Genomic DNA, 18973 nt, shown 5'->3' on the forward strand with positions numbered 1-18973 from the left:
CTTCCATAACGCTTTCAAATCTGTGAAGAGAGACTTGATAGTTTGTTATTATGGTTTAAGTTAGAAATTGTATTTATCTTCCTTGATTATTCTTCCATAAGCTATCAATTCTGTTAGAAAGACCTTATTAGTTGTTCATTCAATTTAAGTTATTGTGGGATGCATACACCATGTATTACTTCTTTTGCACGTACAGTTCTGTTATATATGGATCTGATAATGCTTCCTCACGCTTGAGCCAATTACCTTACATATTAAGGTGACAACTTTAGGTCCATATGTGTTCCTGTTGTCTGGGAGTTGGGATCAAATGAGTTCGGAGAAAAAATTTATGGCAAAAACGGACCCATTGGTTAGCAGGTTCTTAGTAGGGTACCCTTATTACTATGTGGATCATTGCATGGCGCGAGGCAAAGTTGAGTGGAGGCAAAGAATAGAAGACATCGTCTTTTTTTAGATTAATAATAGAACACATAGTCGGTACATTTCCGGATGGTGTCGCCGGCGCAGCCGTGGCTCTGTCCTCGGCTCAACCGACATGGATGTCCAGACATGGTGGACATCTTTCTGTACGGTGTGGTCGGTACTACTCCCTGGTGGAACAGGCTTGAATCCCTCTTATTCGTCCCTGGCGGCACTGTTGTTTCTTCTTTTTCTAGGAGTCAAGGTTGTATTCCTGAGGGGAGCATACATATTATCTTGATTGAGTTGACTTTTGGCTACTGTATTACTGTTACAACTTACCAGCAACATAGAAAGAGAGTCATGTCTGATAAGGTATTCTACTTCAGTTGTATGCTTGCAGAGCATTTGGTTTTTCCATCCAAGTATTACTAAACTCTACCAAGTTTTATAATGACACAGGATATGTACCAAGTAATGAGTATGTACTATGTACAGAAGTTTTGGTTCTTGGTTCTTGCATGGAGGTGAGCAACAATGGGCTGCAAACGCGGCTGCCGCCCATCACCTGCTCGAATTCAAGCACAACCGTAGGCTGCCTTAAATGTGGGGAGTTGTCAAAGGTGATATCTTTTAGCTCGACCATTTTATTGATTTAGTTTCTAATAATTTTGGGTATCCAAACTTGGAAAGTTTCACCCCTCAAGTTAAATTGGGAAAGTCCAAATATTGGTATTGTTCTTCCAATTTTTAATCACGTTCCTAGAAATATAGGTTTAATGCTGGCTCTGCAATTTTCCTATTCATATGCATGATTTTGAACTGCTCTCTGTGCTCTTTCCTTCTTGCTGAACCAATGTTTCCTCACGGGGAAGACAGTAACTTTTTTTGTTGCTACATTTAATTTTGGTGGTAAAGATTTTGTGATCCAGCCTCATGACGCCTTGAGAAGGCTAAGATCCGCTATCGTGCTCTTCTCCATTGCCGACTATGACCTTCTGATGCATCTGGTCAACTTCGTTGCCAGCATCATATTCAGGCAGAAGCTTTCCTTTACATTTTAGTTTGCCTGACCTGCCCAGGCACAACTGTCGGTGTGTGTTCTGAGACCTCCTTGCCCTTGATTGCATTTGGTTGTTCCAGAGACCTCCCCGCCCTTAATTGCATACGGTTGTCAAGGACGCCAAACAAGCACATATCTCTCTCTCTCTCTTGCTAGCTATCTTTTTAAAATAACATACACATTGGATGACCAGATGCACAACCACATAAGTTTTTTTTATGCACGCTCATATGGTCTAGATTTGAATGTAAAATTACATGGGAATTCACTGAAGGCTGTAAAAGAGAAAGGAAAATGTTCATTAAATTTTGTCACATGCAAACTGGAAGAAGGGGCTCAATAAGCAGAGAATTCCCCTCAAGATGTGAACTGCGCTGATGTCCTCGTTATGTGTGTTGCTTCTACTGAATGATGCTCCATTGCCGTCGTTGCTATAATATGATTTAGAGCATCTCCAGCCGTTGCCCCCCCCCCCCCCCGCCCCCCAGGAGGCATAAAAATCGCCCCCTGGGGGCAGCCGGCCATACAATCGGTGCTGGGGGCGGTTGGGCATCCAGCCGTCGCCCCCAGGCGTTGAGATTGGCCCAGTTTTCGGCCCACTTTCGGGAATAAAGGCCCCATATGGGCGAGAATCGGCCCATATTCGGCGTGGTTCGTCATGGCTCGGCGTTCAATTATCAACATAATATTTTTATCACATAGTTCATCACAGAAAATCAAATAGTTCAACAAAATAGTGCAACAACAAATAGTTCAATACAAATTATATAGTTCAACAAATAAAAACTCATATTTCATCACACGTTGAGCCCGGCGTCACCCTTGAGCATCCATAGGTGCTCCACCAGATCCTGCTACAGTTGACGATGCACCTGTGGGTCTCGGATCTCCTGACGCATACTGAGGTAGGCAGTCCAGGTTGCCGGTAGTTGGTGATCAACTTCGGCTAGAGGACCCTACCTGTAGTATGGTTCAGTGTCAAACATTGGCTCTTCCTGCTCGCTCTCGATAATCATGTTGTGCAAGATGACACAGCAAGTCATGATCTCCCACATTTAATCTTTCGACCAGGTCTGAGCAGGGTAGCGGACAATAGCAAATCGAGATTGGAGCACACCAAAAGCCCGCTCGACATCCTTCCTGCAAGCCTCCTGCACCTTGGCAAAGTGGGACTTCTTGCCTCCTAGCACAGCGTTTGAGATAGTCTTCACAAATGTAGACCATCTCGGATAGATGCCATCAGCTAGGTAGTACCCCTTGTTGTAGTGCCGCCCATTGACCTCGAAGTTCACCGGAGGAGAATGACCTTCAACAAGCTTGGCAAAGATAGGGGAGCATTGCAGCATGTTGATGTCATTGTGAGTTCCTGGCATACCAAAGGAGTGTCAGATCCAGAGGTCCTGTGTGGCCACCGCCTCAAGTACCACACTGCAACCGCCTTTGGCGCCTTTGTACATCCCCTGCCAAGCAAACGGGCAGTTCTTCCATTTCCAACGCATGCAATTGATGCTTCCAAGCATCCCAGGAAATCCTCTTTCTGCATTCCGTGCTAGGATCCGAGCAGTGTCTTCCGCATTGGGTGTTCGCAAGTATTGCGGTCCAAACACTGCCACCACTGCCCGACAGAACTTGTAGAAACACTCAATGGTGGTGGACTCGGCCATGCGCTCATAGTCGTCGAGTGAATCATCGGGAGCTCCGTATGCAAGCATCCTCATCGCTGTCGTGCACTTCTGGATCGAGGTGAATCCAAGTTTGCCGGTGCAATCCTTCTTGCACTTGAAGTAGCTGTCGAACTCCCGAATGGAATTCACAATCCTGAGGAAAAGCTTTCAGCTCATCCGATAACGGCGCCGAAATGTTTTGTCGCCGTGCAGTGGAGCGTCGGCGAAGTAGTCGGAGTAGAGCATGCCGTAGCCTTCGAGACGATGTCGGTTCTTTGCTTTCATCCGCCCCGGCGCCGAGCCACCTCGCCGCGGCTTTTCATTGCTCATCAGCAGGGCGGCGAGGGTGGCGAGGACCATGAGATGTTCCTCTTCCTGGACGTCGGCCTCGGCTTCCTCCTCCAGCAGCGCGGCGAGCGCTTCCTCGTCGTCCGAGTCCATCGCCGAGGCAGGCAAAACGCCGAACACCTTGCGCCCGGTGGGCGCGTACCCACCGCCAAACTGCCCCTCCGCGGCCGGAAACAGCGTGAAAAACGCCCAGCTGCTGGTGGAGGGGCTGCCTCGGCGAACCTTTGCTCTTTTTTCGGCGGGGATTGGCTATCTAGCGGTGAAGGGCGGTGGGCGGTGCCGGGATACAGCTGTTGGCGGCCGAGCGCGCGGGGGGTGGGAGGCGAGTCGGGGAAGAAAAACTTGACTTTTTGCCTGACGGTGTGGGCCAGCCGTGCTTTTCCCTTGTGCCGGAGCCCCCGAGCCGGGTTCGGCTTGCGATCGCCGGGCCCAAAAACGGGCCGAACCGGCGGATTTCGACGTCCTGGGGGCGCGACTGGGCCGTTTTTTTTGGCGCCGGCGCCGAAAAAGTGGCCTGGGGGGCCTGTTGGGGGCGCGGCTGGAGATGCTCTTAGTATAGCTTGTCTGAATGGGTTAGAAGAGGGGTGATGAACTGTTTTGTGGGCATTCATGTACGTTTAGTTTCATTATCATCTGAGGTGTGAACTTGCTTCAAACAGTCAATTTGCCTTCCTGCTACAAAATTTCTCTGCAGCGGTGGTTGTATTAGAAACATCTCCTTCCAAAGAGTAAATGTTTTCACACCAAATATTTATGGTTTGTTGGATAAGTGATGCAATGAGTAGCACTGTAGTCTTTGATGGAGATTTATACTGAAAGACACTTGGTGTACTCTAAATATTTTTGTTTACCTCCAAGATTGTTGGCTTGTCGCCCTCAAACTAAAAAGTAAATAATTATTCCTCTCTGTCCAGGATGATGGTCTACTGCCAAAGGAGTTGGCAAGATAACTGCACATTTAACACCCGCACTGTCCGAACAAGTTCTATCAACAATTTTGTAGCATTTTTCTCCAGGTGAGGTCCATTTATGACATATACACTTCAAAGCACCCTTTGTTTGTTTGAAGAGTTTCACAGCTTCCTCTTCCAGCTTTAAAAATTGCAGCTTTTCTTAGGTAGTGAATTACTTATGAAGTAATTAAGTTGTGCATTCTGAATACCGAAGGTGATGGTTCTAGGCATAGAGGCATCTTGGCTTTGACTGAACTTGCTCAGAGGGGGTTGCTCCTCCCGTTATAACTAAGGGTACATAATATAACAATATTTTTCTGACACTAACTTTCATCGTGGGTGCAATGATTATTAGATTATAATCATAGACTACGCACGATGATCATTTACGTTCCTAAATTTTCTTCCTCTTTCATGCTGGCAGGGAAATATCGCCATTAATTTACGAGCTAGAAGGAGTTCACAGAATTTTGTCAACATCATTGATGAAGATATAATTTTTCATATTTGTTTTTAGACAAGAAAGAACCATAGAGAATCTTAACCCTTGTACTTTAGCAGTACCTAGAGTAAACCCCCTCAAATTTAACAGAAGATGGAAATGAATGGTTGTTTTTGTTGCACGTTACTCCAAGAAGAAGTGCATCATCAAACTAGATGTTGTATATTATCCGTCCATAATATGGTTGCTTGTGTATCCTGCGACTTGGTTCATCCAGGAGATGTATGTGTGCATGCTTGCACGGCAGAGCACAAAACTATAATTTTGAAGGAAGGTACATTAAGTCACGCGCATGGACAGTGTTGCCATCTATAATGCCTTACATGTGTGAGCTCCATTGGGACAATTTGATTAGTGTGTCACAAGACTGCAATTTCTAATTTACAAATTCTGTAGTTACTTTAGTGCTTTACATAATGCATAGATTTTTCATATAGAATGAAGTGAATCTATAACCTGATTTTGCTTTATTATTTAGTTCCAGTTCACTTTGTAAATCCCAGTTCTCCAGTATTGTATTCTCTGTGTTAAATCATCAAACTAAACAGACCTTTCTCTTTGGACAGCTTCCAATTTGTAATATTATGATTTTTTTTTTCAGAAACCACTTCAACTAGCCCAGGGCTATATCTATTAGTCCTCCAGTATTTGTTGGAATGAGAGAACACATTTTATGCCAGGTAAAAGGCTACTGAAGCACGGAGATTTTTGTAATTTCTTGGAAAGATTAAGCCAATGGACCCAGGATGCATGCTTCAAGTGTCTACAGATTACAGGAAACATGTTTCTTCAAGTGCCTACATGCTACAGGAAGTAAAGCTTCTTATAGTAGTCATCAAACCTAGATACCAATTTATTGGAATTATTATATTTTTTATAAAAGTACTCAAACCTGGATATCAATTTATCGGATCCATTAAGGAGAGGTGACACTCTTGGAGAGTCAAGTAATGCAATATATTCTCTCTCTGCCAGAACCAAACTGTACCAGCACCAACGAACGCCTTTGTGCTAGGAATAAATAGGATGAATAAATCTCTACCAGCACCAACATTGACAGCTTGTTTGTTCACACGTAGCAATGTTTTGCATTAAACTGAACCATGCCAATACATAAAACTTCAACATGAGACTTTGTAAAAAGTTAATCTTTGCAATACGACAAAGGTTCACAACATCAAATGATCACAGTCTAGCCAAGGTTACATAAAAACTGAATCTTTGCATTATTAGCACCACCCAACAAAGATTTTCATTGCTCAAGGATCTTCCTCTGTCCGTTCAGCATCACACTTCACCCAATATTTCCTGCAAAATATGATGAGAAATGGTGACATATGGTCTCATAGGGCACAATGGTTGTACAAATTGCTCAAAGTGAATACATAACTGAATCTTTGCATTATTAGCACCACCCAACAAAGATTTTCATTGCTCAAGGATCTTCCTCTGTCCGTTCAGCATCACACTTCACCCAATATTTCCTGCAAAATATGATGAGAAATGGTGACATATGGTCTCATAGGGCACAATGGTTGTACAAATTGCTCAAAGTGAAAGATGTGACAGCCAATAAGACAAATCAAAGTGTGACACGATAAGCTTTAGCTTGCAACAATCTTTACAAAGGGTAAAAAAAATACCTCAACTTGATATAGAAGTTGCTCAAAGGTTAACTTGCACTTCATTTGCACAATTATCATGAATCGAAAGGTAGTGGCGACAAACCAGCAACAACCGAGTAGGTTAAGTAGGACCAAAACTAAGTCGATAAGAGACTACATATTAAAACAGAGGATATATATAGGAAAATGGGTTGGTACACCTAGGAGTACATACTCCTATGTCATGTGTCATTTCTTTTTTTATTTTCCACTGTTGTTTATTGTGCCATCGCAACAAACCTCCTTAGCATTTAGTTAGTTGATTAGGTGCTAATCAGAAGTGGTCCCGTGGAGTTTGAAAGTTTGTTCCATACTAATAGGGATAAGGCACATTCAGATTCAAATCTTGTTAGCACCGCATTAACATGCATCGTTCTTCTTTCATTAAAATCAATCCACCTACTGATTAGGGCTTGGAGACAAGACGCAGCCGGCAGCCGCTTGTTGACTCGACGACGAGGCACATTAGATGTGGTTGGCGCAACTCAAACTTGAAGATGAGAAGATGAGATGCTGCCGACAATCTAACTCGTCAAGGTGCATCATTTATTCAATATTATTTCTGGTCTACGAACTTCAGATTGAGCTGCAAAAGCATGCATCAACCACTCTTTCCGTGACTAATTCATTGCTTGCTCAGGTAGGCATCTAGTTGGCTGTACCCCTTATCTAAGCTCTATGCATGCAGGTAGAATTTCCCAAGGTGTCATCTGGAGGCCATGGATAGCATGGCGTGGAGTGCCTGCGATTTCGATGCGTTGGACTCCTAACATCATGCTGCCCACCGTGCGTGTGCTTGCCGGCGACAAACAGAACAACAACAAGAAGATGCTTTTGCAGTGAAGAACAAATGAATGTAGACTAGATATCCACTCCAGAATGCATATGTAATACGTGCATGCTTATCATACATTTCTCTATGGATGTATCAAATTTAGTGAATATACTTCAATTTCAGCAGAGTATATACTTCATTCAAGTGGATATACTTCAAATCAATTTCAGCAGAGAGTATGCATCATTCGTATGAACAACTGAATATACTGCTATATCAGCTGGGTATATCCTTTTTTTGGTCGAGAAGTATATACTCCAATAAAAAAAAGTATATACTCTCCAATTAAAAAATTAAGTACAAACTCCTAAACCCTTGGCCACAGTACTCCAATTAAAATTTAAATATTTAGTATATACTCTTCTCGCTAGTACTAGATACTCATTGATCGCAATGCTAATTGCACAAGAAAGCAACTAAAAAATTGCACAAGAAAACCGTATACTTTTGTTATAAGCAGTATATACCGGTCTAAAAATATATACATCACAAAATAGTATATAATCCTACTTTTTTTGAAGTATATACTCCTATGAAGAAACGACTGTATATACTTCTTTTTGTGGTAGGTTGTTCTTTGATCGGAGAGTAGTATATATGTCGCATATACTGCAAAATAGTGCTTCCAGCACACATTGATAGGGAACAAGAATTAGTTATTCCTCATGTATGAATGATGCTCAAAGCATTCATTGTTAATCTAGGACTCCCGACTGATGTTCTTGAATTACAACTCTACACATGGCCTACAAGCAGTCACCCAGTCACTTAGCTAATCCAAACAGAGCAAAATTATCCGAAGAACCTGTCTAGATCTTATGGAGCAATATATTGCAGCAATCAAAGGAAATAACAACCTAGTCCATATGACAATGTTGTGACAATATATCCAAGCAAATATATTGCAGCAACCAACTGAAGAACCACTCTGATTGAAAGAGGCGAAGCATACCCTGCTTGCTCCCAGACCAAGAGCCCCGGTGCCTCTTGCTCCTTAGTCCTCCGGGGGTGGAGTTGACCTACCGTGGGCTGCCCAGATCGGGTGGCTGGAGTGAGGCGTCCTGCTGAACAGGTGGGTTCAGGTTAGGGTTAGGGTTCAAGAAGAAAAACGCATCAGAGAGAGGGAGGGGGGAGAAGAGAGGTGGGGAAGGGAGCGAGAGGAGAAGCCTTACCGGTGGCGAGAGGGACAGGTAACCAAGACGTCGGAGTGTCCTTGCGACCTTGCCGGAGAGGGACAGTACGGGGCGGAGATGGACCGGGACCGGGACGGGACGGGGCGGGGTGGAGGATAGGGTGGGTGGCGGCGGGGTGGAGGAGAGGGATCGAGAGAGACAGAGAGCTGCGTCGGGCCTCCAAATCCAGACAAATGAGGGCATCTCCGGCCGTTGGCCCTCCAGGAAGGGCAAAAAATCGCCCCTGGAGGCGCACCGGCGCTAAGCCCCGTACTGGGGACGTGATGCCCCTTAGTCGCGGCCCCCACGGGTTTTTTAAAATGTTTAAATTCGGCGCAAACACGTTTGAGTTCATTCAAATTTAAGCATATTTTACAAAAAAAAGGAAAAACTACCGCGGGCTACCCCCGCCGTCTCCCTCGCCGCCCGCCCACGCGGTTCTACATGCCGAGGAGGCTGTAGAACCGCGTGTAGTCACCGCCGCTGTCGTCGTCGTCATTGTCGCCCCCGCCGACGCCTCCGCCGTCCCTACTGCATCCCTCCCCCGGTTGGTGCGACGGGTTGGACGGTCCGGGGGCGTCGTCGTCGTCGTCGCTGTCGAGGACCACGACGCCGTGCTCGTCCTCGCGCCCACGCTTGCGGGTGGCGATCTCCTCCAGGGCCCGGCGCTGCCGGACCATCTCGTCGCGGAGGTAGTCGTCCCGTGCCCACCGCAGGGCGTCCTCGTCGGAGAAGCCACGCGGGGCTATCTCCTCGTACTTCGCGGGGAGGCCGGGTTCCGGCTTGGGCTCGATGAGGACGAAGCGGCCGGTGGGGGAGGCGTTGTCGCCGATGCGGACGCCGGAGCTGCGGGTGCGCGCGCTGACAGGCGTGCCCTGGGGCTCCGGCTTGACGGGGCGGAGGTGGAGGCAGGGGGAGCCGCCGGACGAGGAGGAGGACCCCCCGGTCTCCATGCGCCTCGGGGTCCAGGAGCTTCCCCGGCGGCGTGGGAAGGACGGGGGAGCGGGGTACTCGAGGCGCGGTGTGTTGCCGCCCTCGATGTACTCGAGGACGGCCTCCAACGTGCGCCCAGGCACGCCCCACCACTGACGCCGGCCGACGGCGTTGAGCCTGCCGGAGGGCTCGACGCCGTTGGTGGCCTCGAGCTGCTCGGCTTGACGGCGGCGGAAATAAGGCTCCCAGAGCGGGCTGTCGGGGACGTACTGTGGCCCCTCCCTCGCCGCACGCGGCAAGGACGAGCGGATGCGTGCGATCTCCGCACGCCGCGCCGCGCCGGTGGGTACCGGGGGCACCGGCACACCGCCGGCGCTGATCCTCCACGCCCCGGGCACCCGCATGTCCGGTGGGACCGGGTACTCGGCCTCGAAAAGGAGGCGAGCCTCGTTCTCGTGAAGATGGCGGTGGCCGAAGCCGTTCGCCGCCGCGCCGTCGCCTGGGAAGCGCTCGGCCATGGGTGTGATGAACTGGAGACGGCGAGAGAGAGGAGAGGGAGGAACGACGACTTCGAGAGAGTGCGAGTCGCCGAGTGCGTTGGGGCGCGTCTTATATAGGCCGAGGCGCCGCCCGTGCGTGAGCCGCCGTGAGTACGCGTGGAGGGCGAGGGATGCGCGTCATCCAGTCTTCACTGCGCCGCCCGTGAGGCATCAATGGCGCAGGCTGACCGGCGCGGCAGCGCGGCAGCTTTGGCATTGATTCGTCACGGAAAACGAGGCGATGAGGACGACGAAGGGGCGAGAAGAGAGCCGTGTCCGTGACGCGGCGGGCCCGCGGCTGTTTCACGCCAAAACAGTTCGCCCCGGCGCCCCCGGGCGCCCCCTAGCGCGCCGGGTTCGACCTGGGTCCGCCGGCGCTGTTTTTGGCCTAAGCCGGCGAAAGTCGGGCTCCTGGGGGCGTGACTGGGCCGATTTTTTGGCACCGGCACAAAAAAAAAACGCCTGGGGAGGCCTTCCTGGGGCGCGGCTGGAGATGTCCTGAGAGGGGTGGGGAGGGATTTCGGTCTAAGGCTAGTCAGGCTAGTCACAGTGGGAGTAACTTAGGTACTCCCTCCATTCCACAATGTAGTGCTTTCTCTATCCACGTGTTTTAACTTTGACCGTAAATTTAACTATCGAGACCGATTGCGGCGGGAGCAAAAATTATATCAGTGAATTTATGGTCAAAGTTGGATCTTGGGAAGCGTGGGCGCACTATATTTTGGAATGGAGGGAGTAGTAACATAGCGCACTTCAAGAAAATTTTGCTTATGTGACATGTAGTTAATAAGGAGAGAGGTGCTTAGAGTAACATAATATGTTATTGTAACATAACATTTCCCGAGAAAGGATGAGTCTACAAGCTAATAAATGAAGACATCTATGACACTACTACTTTGTTACTTTGCACTATAAAGGTAGTAATTTAGACTAGTGTCATATGTATGACACTAGTATAAGTTACTCCCCACTATGACCAACCTCATAGTAGGGAGTAACTTAGACTAGTGTCATGTATATGACACTAGTCTTTGTTACTACCTTCATAATGCAAAGTAACATATAAGTAGTATCATAGATGATAGCATTTATTACATCATAGACTCATTTTGCTTTGGGTTGCGTTATGTTACTTCAAACACCTCTCTCCTCATTAACTCTATGCCACATAAGCAAACATGTCTTGAAATGCGCTATGTTACTTGCTAAGTTACCTCCACTATGACCAGCCTAACTAGGGTACTGGTTCGCTGGAATTCGAAAGTGAAATCCAGTGTCAGTTATGTGACAGCCAAACAAGTTGGGGCTGGATTTCGGAAATGAAATCCGCGAAATCCGGCCCAAATGACAGGAGCCAAACGGGCTGGATTTTATATCTCCGTGGGAGCTTGACTAAAGATTACGTGCAAAATATACAAGTGAGAAAAAACATTCATTTAGATGAGCTATTACCAGAGTATATATACTAAATTATTTTTGCTAGGCGCCAACTCCAGGGCAAAAAGCAGAGATGTAAGCCTATTCAGAAGCGTTGAAGCTTCAGCGCCGCACTCTAGCTTCCTTGGAGGAGCTGCACTGTTTGGGACACATTGCTCATCTTCCACGGGATGAGGTTGGCACAAATAGAGCAGAGGCAGACACGGGAGGTGGTTTACGGGGGGGTAGAGGGTGACGCTGGGAAGGAGGCCAATGGTGTGGAATAGGGCAACAACGAAGGGCTGGCGGCTAGGCGATGGCAGGCTCGTGGGAACAATGATGACGTCTTTGGGATAACGCTTCAACGGGGTTCGTCAGAAGGGTATTTACAGTGAAGTGTCACTCAATCTCGCAGTGGCATTCCTGTGATTCTGGATTCGCGAAGCTAAACTTTGGCAGCTTCATCAAATTACACCGCGGGAAGCCCCCGCTTCACATAGTTGGTGAAGGATGGAGTGGAAGGAGACCTGAACAGTTCCTAAACTGAAGTTCTGATCTTGGACATCAATATATAAATATACCAAACTAAAATAGTATGGATGGATGTATCTATAGTTGGATATAATTTTCTTGGTCTTAGTGTCACCTCATGCTACTGTCCATGCATTTCATCTTGAAAGTCTTCTCGGCCTCAAATATTGGTTTTACAAGAGCTATTATAAAAGGATAGCAAGAAATTAGAAACCAATGTTCCATTTTGTCTTATTCATGCATTTTAATCATCTATTTGTTTGATTGCGCCGTAGCAACGCACGAGTATTTTACTAGTTCTTATTAAAGGGGGATAATTCCCGTGATTTTTGAGACTTATGGTTTCATGTTTTAGGTCTCCTGCCATGAGACCATGCCAGGCAAAGCGATCCGTCCGCAAGGCCGTTATCCTCCGGCCAAACGCGGGGGAAAGTCAACCGGCTGCCAGCATCCCACCTCGTAGCATCATTATTGGAGAAACGGGCGTAGATCGAGCAGTCCTTTGCTCCCATTCCTCCTCGTCCTGGCATCGACCAGGAGGTCGACGCTGCCTTGATTCCTTGATCGCCGCGGAGGCCGTTTCGGCACATGGAGCGGATGTACCCGGCACGCCTTCGCCCGAAGACACCGTCTTGGTACGAGCCGGATCGAACGCCCCTACTGGTGCTTCAGACATGCAGGACGACCCCAATGGAGGCTAGCCTCCGGATGATACCCCCTCACCGGGGTCCCTTGATGTGGTCGCCTCCGAGGAGGTTGTGCATGACGTGGAGGAAGTAGTTGTAGGATCGAAAGTATGTCTAGAGGGGGGTGATTAGACTACTTGACCAAATAAAAATCTAGCCTTTTCCCAATTTTAAGTTTTGGCAGATTTTAACAACTTAACACAAGTCAAGTAATTAACCTACACATGCAATTCTAAGAGTATAGCAGCGGAATGTAAAACAGTTGCATATGAAGGTAAATGGAGGAGTTTGAGGGAGCAAACGCAATGTAGACACGGGGATTTTTGGCATGGTTCTGATAGGTGGTGCTAGCGTACATCCACGTTGATGGAGACTTCAACCCATGAAGGGTAACAGTTGCACGAGTCCACGGAGGGCTCCACCCACGAAGGGTCCACGAAGAAGCAACCTTGTCTATCCCACCATGGCCATCGCCCACGAAGGACTTGCCTCACTAGGGTAGATCTACACGAAGTAGGCCATCTCCTTGCCCGTACAAACTCCTTGGTTCAACTCCACAATCTTGACGGAGGCTCCCAAGTGACACCTAGCCAATCTAGGAGACACCACTCTCCAAAAGGTAATAGATGGTGTGTTGATGATGAACTCCTTACTCTTGTGCTTCAAATGATAGTCTCCCCAACACTCAGCTCTCTCTCATAGGATTGGATTTGGTGGAGAGAGGGTTTGAGTGGAAAGCAACTTGGGGAAGGTTAGAGATCAAGATTTGTGTGGTTGGAATGGAATATCTTGACCTCAACACAAGTGTAGATGGTTCTCTCTCAGAAAATGTATGTTGGAAGTGTAGGCATGTGCTGATGGCTCTCTCCACGAATGAAGAGTGGGTGGAGGGGTATATATAGCTGAAGGAAATATGCCCTAGTGGCAATAATAAAGTTATTATTTATTTCCTTATATCATGATAAATGTTTATTATTCATGCTAGAATTGTATTAACCGGAAACATAATACATGTGTGAATACATAGACAAACAAAGTGTCACTAGTATGCCTCTACTTGACTAGCTCGTTAATCAAAGATGGTTATGTTTCCTAACCATGAACAATGAGTTGTTATTTGATTAACGGGATCACATCATTAAGTGAATGATCTGATTGACATGACCCATTCCATTAGCTTAGCACCCGATCGTTTAGTATGTTGCTATTGCTTTCTTCATGACTTATACATGTTCCTATGACTATGAGATTATGCAACTCCCGTTTGCCGGAGGAACACTTTGTGTGCTACCAAACGTCACAACGTAACTGGGTGATTATAAAGGAGCTCTACAGGTGTCTCCAAAGGTACATGTTGGGTTGGCGTATTTCGAGATTAGGATTTGTCACTCCGATTGTCGGAGAGGTATCTCTGGGCCCTCTCGGTAATGCACATCACTTAAGCCTTGCAAGCATTGCAACTAATGAGTTAGTTGCGGGATGATGTATTACAAAACGAGTAAAGAGACTTGCCGGTAACGAGATTGAACTAGGTATTGGAATACCGACGATCGAATCTCGGGCAAGTAACATACCGATGACAAAGGGAACAACGCATGTTGTTATGCGGTCTGACCGATAAAGATCTTCATAGAATATGTAGGAGCCAATATGGGCATCCAGGTCCCGCTATTGGTTATTGACCGGAGACATGTCTCGGTCATGTCTACATTGTTCTCGAACCTGTAGGGTCCGCACGCTTAAGGTTACGACGACAGTTATATTATGAGTTTATGCATTTTGATGTACCAAAGTTTGTTCGGAGTCCCGGATGTGATCACGGACATGACGAGGAGTCTTGAAATGGTCGAGACATAAAGATTGATATATTGGAAGCCTATGTTTGGATATCGGAAGTGTTCTGGGTGAAATCGAGATTTTACCGGAGTACCGGGAGGTTACTGGAACCCCCCGGGAGGTACATGGGCCTTAATGGGCCTTAGTGGAAGAAGAGGAGAGGCGGCCAGGGCAGGGCCACGCGCCCCTCCCCCCTAGTCCGAATAGGACAAGGAGAGAGGCGGCCGGCGCCCCCTTCCTTCTTTCTCTCTCTTTTCCCACCTCGCAGGTCCTATTCCAACTAGGATTGGGGGAGAAGTCCTACTCCCGGAGGGAGTAGGACTCCTCCTGGCGCGCCCTATGTGGCCGGCCGGCCTCCCCCTCTTGGTCCTTTATATACAGAGGCAGGGGCACCCCAGAGAGACACAAATTGATCCACGTGATCTTATTCTTAGCCGTGTGCGGCGCCCCCAGCCACCATAGTCCTCGATAATATTGTAGCGGTTCTTAGGCGAAGCCCTGCGACAGTAGTACATCAAGATCGTCACCACGCCGTCGTGCTGACGGAACTCTTCCCCGACACTTTGCTGGATCGAAGTCCGGGGATCGTCATCGAGCCGAACGTGTGCTAAAACTCGGAGGTGCCGTAGTTTCGGTGCTTGATCGGTCGGGCCGTGAAGACGTACGACTACATCAACCAAACGCTTCCGTTGTCGATCTACAAGGTATGTAGATCACACTCTCCCCTCGTTGCTATGCATCATCATGATCTTGCATGTGCGTAGGAAATTTTTTGAAATTACTACGTTACCCAACAATAGCCTCCACACAAAATCTAACCATTACACACAAATCACCGAACTCGGTGAGACCGAATCATGAAACTCGGTCAGACTGATTTAGTTCAAAATGTGAGTGTTAGGATTTTCGGTGGGACCGACATTATCAACTCGGTAGGACCCATGTGCTAGGCTTATGGTAAAGCCTCATCTCGGTTGGACCGATTACACAAACTCGGTGGGGCCAATTTGGGTAATAAACAAAACAGAGAGTTGGCCAAGCAAACTCGGTGAGACCGATTGCATATTTCGGTGAGACCGAAATTACTGCAATAGGCAACAGAGAGTTGGCAAGCCCATCTCGATGAGACCGAGATCCCATCGATGTGACCGAATTGACTAGGGTTTCTGGCAGTGGCTATGTCAAGTGAACTCGGTGGCGCCGGGTAGGAAATTTCGGTGGGGCCGAGTTTGACTTTTGGTTTGGGACATATGTTGATATGAGAAAGTAGTTAAGGGTTTTGGAGCATGTCACTAAGCATTTTGAGCAAGTAACTCATTAAGCAACACCTCGTCCCCTTTTAATAGTATTGGCTTTTCCTATGGACTCAACGTGATCTTGGATCATTAAAAGTAAAATGTAGAGTCTTGAGCTTGAGCCAACATGTGTTCTTAGTATTTTGAGGGGTCTACTTTCTAATCCATGCCATGCCAAACATTGAGCTTTTCTGAAATATTTATCTCGAAATAGCATTAGCTCAATGGGCTATATGTTGTTAGGAATTACCAATACCACCCAGGAATAGTTGCACTTTCAATCTCCCCTTTTTGGTAATTGATGACAACATATAGATCAAAGCTTCGACAGATGATAATAAGGTTGAAAAACATCATCGCTTTGAGAAGTGTATGATAAGCAAGCGCTCCCCCTAAATTTGTGCATTACTTAAAATTTGCTTTTGAATGCAAATGTACAATCGATTAGGATTATGGGTTACTCTCCAATGTCACATACATCTTGGTGGAGCGCTCAAAATCATAGAAATTAAAAGCATGCACTCATCACCAAGCAAGTGAATGATCATATATGGATATAAAAGATAGTATCATCTAAACAAGCATTAAGGTAGCAAATGATCAATCACATGATCACACAAGTATCTCACACAAGGACATAAAGTATCTCACGCGATAAAAAGTTCAACCAAAGGCAAATACGCAAAACACTCTCTCGAAGCCTATGATCTATACATATTTCTCCCCCTTTGGCAACAAGTTACCAAAAAGTTCAAATATGCATAGTGCTACACTACAAAAAAAATACACTTCCGTGATGATACGTGTTTGTCACAGTAGGTCACGTTTTCTGTCATGCATGTACATCCATGACAATTTTATGACAGAATCAAGATAGTCATACTTGTGCTGTCGTAGAAGTGTTCCATGACATTACCAAAATTATCATCACGGAAGTGTCCACTTCCATGACGATAAATCGCGCGTCACAGAAGTGCTTTCATCAAGGGTGATCGACACGTGGCATCCACCGTAACGGAACGCCATTAAGCTATCAGGTCCGGTTTTGGATCCGATAACCCATTAACAGCCCCGACCAATGGGGATTTTCCATGTGTAAAATCGTCATTGGCTGGAGGAAACACGTGTCGGCTCACCGGTGGGACAGATGTCACCCACTCATTGGACCCAAAGTGCATATGATACATCGACACCTGGCACGGCCCAAAAGAGGCCCATTCCTATGAAAAGGTCGGCCTATTTGACTTGGTCAAAAGGTGGCGGGCCGGCCCATGGCAAGCCTGTTAATAGCATGTTCGCATATAGCCCATTTACAGCCCGCTAACCCAGGGCCCGTTTACGGCCTATCCGAATTAGGCCCAGTAGCGTCATCTGGGCTGTCCAATATAATTCCAGTCCGATTTAACTTCCGGCCCATGTATGGCCCATGACGTCTTTCGGCCCATATGAGGCCCTTAGTAACCCTCGGCCCACTAACGGCCCGTGGTAAAACTGGCCCGTGATGAACAGTGTATCACTTTATACCCATTAACGGCCCATTATTCCGTTGGGCCGTTTCCAGCCCATGTTATCATTCGTTCTTCTCAGGGCCCATTTATTCTTGGGATCATTTCCAGCATTCGTTTACTTTCGGCCCGTTACTGTCATTTTCTGCTTGTGGGCCAAATTTAGCCCGTGGTTACAGTCGGCCCGTTTGTGGCCCGTTAATACGTTGGGTCGTTTTCATAGCGTCATCAAATACGGCTGATTAACGACGGCCCGTTATGGTCGACCCATGAACAGATGATTTCAACTCTAGCCCATTTACGGCCGTAATGTGGTCTGTTATTGGCCCATGTTTGGCCAACCGATCATACGGCCCGTAGAAGGCCCATTGATGATATGGCCCGTAGAAGGCCCATTGTGTCAACGGCCCGTATAAGGCCCATGGTTTCTACGCCCCGTAGAAGGCCCATTGTTTCTATGGCCCGTAAGAGGCCCATGTTAACTATAGTAAATATGTCGCCCATAGTTAATGTGGCCTAGTTTTAAAAAATAGGTTATTGCGGCCACTAGCAAACCGCGAAAAAAGAACTGCACTGACTACAAGAAAACAAATAAACAATACAATAAGGAAATAAACAGGCAAGCAACTTACGCTAGGCTATCACGGCTATTACACATATTACATCCACCGGGCATCAAAGTTCGCCACCAGTGCAAATATAGGGAACAAAGCAGCATATAAACGCCGCACCAAAACAAGTACAGAACTGAAACCACTTCAGAAGAGTTCAAGAAACAATATCCTGGGTACCCATAGTGCTGGCAAGATGCTTAGCAAGCTTATTAACTTTCTCTTGTTTGGCGCTTAAATCCTCCAGCACTTGCTATTGCACCAGAAAGTATGCATCTGAATTCTGCAGGGACTTCCTCAGTCCTTTGGCTTCATGTTGCATAACATCTGATCGATGTCTTTCAACTTGAAGTTGAGACTCAAGAAGCCGAACTGATTCAGGCAGTGAGTTCGAAGAGCTGGTGCCAGCAGTAGTAGCCAGTAACTCGAACACTACATCAAGACAGGACTTTGGGGTTGTCTCAGTGTCTTCAATATAGTTTTAATCAGCTTTCTTGGAGACCAACAAGGATGTATCACTATCTTGAACCTTATCTGCATTACTTCCTGTACCATTGCATAACGGGGTACTCTTCTCCAATATTTTATCCGCATTCTAAAAGAGAAACAAACAAACACATCACAGGTTTACAATGTAGTATATGAAACTCATTTTGGTAAACCAGTTCAGTAGTAAGGTGGACAGGATAACAACATGAAACAAACATATATCTATGTAGTATGGTCACTCTATGGTCTATATCATTCTAGTTTATGTTGCCAAATCAAGATAGATACCGTTCGAATCATATCTATTTAAGCTAAAGTAGCTTAGACAGAATATGTGTGGTAAACTACACAACAATAACAACACTTGTAAGGTGCATGGCATGAGAATATAATTGTTTATTCAATTGAAACTGAAATCAACATAGAGCAAGTTACAACAGCAAACACATTAAAGAAACAGGTTTAAAACATACCTGTTGCGCCATTGGAGTTTCAGTTACATCCTTCAAATTTGAAATTAGTTGGTATG

At 46.6% G+C, this 18973-nt stretch overlaps 1 long non-coding RNA gene across 1 annotated transcript; it reads right to left on the reverse strand.

The window, feature by feature from the left end:
* Positions 1–6014: 6014 nt before the first annotated feature.
* Positions 6015–8812, reverse strand: LOC123038846 (uncharacterized). Its single transcript, XR_006417941.1, has 3 exons — positions 8604–8812; positions 8384–8495; positions 6015–6416 (listed from the first exon to the last, which is right to left on the reverse strand). It is a non-coding gene; the product is annotated as an uncharacterized lncRNA (long non-coding RNA).
* Between the last annotated feature and the right edge of the window lie 10161 nt (positions 8813–18973).

Source organism: Triticum aestivum, chromosome 1A (assembly GCF_018294505.1).
Source record: "Triticum aestivum cultivar Chinese Spring chromosome 1A, IWGSC CS RefSeq v2.1, whole genome shotgun sequence".
NCBI lineage: Eukaryota > Viridiplantae > Streptophyta > Magnoliopsida > Poales > Poaceae > Triticum > Triticum aestivum.